We start from the raw sequence: 2,500 nt of genomic DNA on the forward strand, positions 1-2,500 counted from the left end.
AAGTGAAGCCAGAGAGAGCCAGACAAAGAGAAGGATAGAGAGAGAGGGAGAGTTAGACCCCCGGAAGAGAATCATAGGTGCTGCGGCCTTTTTCGGGAATGTGACCAGGAAAGAGAGAAACCGACGAGGCCGATACACACATTAAAAATGAAAAAGTAACCATCACCGCGAAGGATTTTCCTCAAAAGACAAATCAGCAAGAAGTATGTCCAATCCTGGGGCCCATCGCCCCTCCAAATTAATGGAGGGGTCGGATAGAAATTTATAGAAATGTTACTTTTGTGAAACCCCTAGCCGACGAGAGAACTCTCACCGGTTTCGAAGTTCCATTTTCACATTCCGACCTGGGATGTTATGACTCCTCGGCCCACACTGCGAACGCGTCCCACACCCCTCCAAGTTTATCAGGAATTTCACCTGAGCTTGCAATAGAGATCGAGCGCGGTGGCGGTCACAGTGGTGGTCGACCAGGCGGAGCTTGAACGGCCTCGGCAAACACTTCTCCCCACCCTCCCAAATGAATGAGAGAATGGCTTGACAATACCGAGGCCATCGCCCCCCGCCAAAAATGGTTACTAGCTCTTGGGACTCGCTGCGACGTTACGCGTATCGGCACAAGACCAACCCTCTTTTTCCAGTCGCCCGCGCACCAAAAAAAATTTTGGCAGCGGGACTCACAATCCTTGACAGCCAGCTCACCATATAATACTCGGCGACCCTCCGCGGGACCTCCTCAGAGGGTCGCGTCGCCGGGAAACTAACCCCCACTCCTCACTGATCCAAGGTAACACGCCAGAAGTATCCAGGTAACCCCAGTAGTATCCAGGTATCCCCCTGCGAACGTCGGTACTGGGCTCAAAGAAGGCAGCGAGCAGTCGGGACCCGTAGGCACCGAGCAACCGTCACCCCCTCACGACTTTTCCCGAGACGCTTCAGAGGAACCCTTCCCCACATAGTACTCTCTGTGGGATTCGGCAGGCCCCCGTCCTACTGCACTAAGGAAGTTCCGAGACACACTTTTTTTGTGGAAGACCACCCACCCTCCCTGTCCTGCCTGCTATCCCCGCCGCGACTCCTGGTCCCGGCCCTCCTCCCCGACTTCCTCCTTGTCCCGCTGCGAGTCCCGGACCTCCTCCCCACTACCTACTCCCGCCGCGAGTCCCAGTCCCGGCCTTCCTCCTCCTCCTCCTCTTCCCTAGTCCCGGCGCGAGTCCCGGACCTCCTCCCCACTTCCTAGTCCCGTCGCGAGTCCCGGACCTCCTCCCCTCTTCCTAGTCCCGGCGCGAGTCCCGGACCTCCTCCTTCTCTTCCTTGTCCTGCCGCGAGTCCCAGTCCCGTCGCGAGTCCCGGACTTCCTCCTTCTCTTCCTTGTCCCGCCGCGACTCCCTAGTCCCGTGGCGAGTCCCGGACTTCCTCCTCCTCTTCCTTGTCCCGCCGCGACTCCCTAGTCCCGTGCGCGAGTCCCGGACTTCCTCCTCCTCTTCCTTGTCCCGCCGCGACTCCCTAGTCCCGGCGCGAGTCCCAGTCCCGTCGCGAGTCCCGGACTTCCTCCTCCTCTTCCTTGTCCCGCCGCGACTCCCTAGTCCCGGCGCGAGTCCCAGTCCCGTCGCGAGTCCCGGACTTCCTCCTCCTCTTCCTTGTCCCGCCGCGACTCCCTAGTCCCGGCGCGAGTCCCAGTCCCGTCGCGAGTCCCGGACTTCCTCCTCCTCTTCCTTGTCCCGCCGCGACTCCCTAGTCCCGGCGCGAGTCCCAGTCCCGTCGCGAGTCCCGGACTTCCTCCTCCTCTTCCTTGTCCCGCCGCGACTCCCTAGTCCCGGCGCGAGTCCCAGTCCCGTCGCGAGTCCCGGACTTCCTCCTCCTCTTCCTTGTCCCGCCGCGAGTCCCGACCTTTGTCCCGCTCCCGCTCCCTTGCCCAAGTCCCGACTCCTGGCTGTCTCGACTCCTCGTTGGCCGCCCAGTCTTCCGCATAGGTGGAAATAAATAAATAAATCATTTTTTAAAAATCAATTTTAAAATTAACTCCCTGTCTCGACTCCTTGCTGGCCGCCCAGTCTTGCGCCTAGACAGAAATATAAATAAAAATAAAAATAAATTGGTGAATTAAAAATATTAAAGTAATTTAATTAACTGGAATAAGGTAGAAAAATAAAAGGCAGAAGAATACTAAATTGATTTTTTCAAGTGCCACGTGTTACCTTGCTGATGTGGCTGCCACGTGGTAGTCCATGTCATGTCAAAAATCCACTAAATCGTTTACATGTCACTTTGGAGATAAATTTGTGTGTGTGCAATCAATTGGTTGTACAAATATGTTAATGACTTGCTAACTAATGCATCGTACAGGTAATCATTGCCCACTAACTAATCCATCACCACTGAAACTTAATGTCTCCATTCTTCATCCTTCACACTCCACATCCAATTTATTTTTGTTTGTGTGAATTCTTAAATCTATCTTCTCTTTACATACTCCAAGCCCAACTTTCTAAACCCTTTATAT

This window comes from Physcomitrium patens, chromosome 20 (assembly GCF_059467195.1).
Source record: "Physcomitrium patens ecotype Gransden chromosome 20, ASM5946719v1, whole genome shotgun sequence".
In the NCBI taxonomy this organism is placed as follows: domain Eukaryota; kingdom Viridiplantae; phylum Streptophyta; class Bryopsida; order Funariales; family Funariaceae; genus Physcomitrium; species Physcomitrium patens.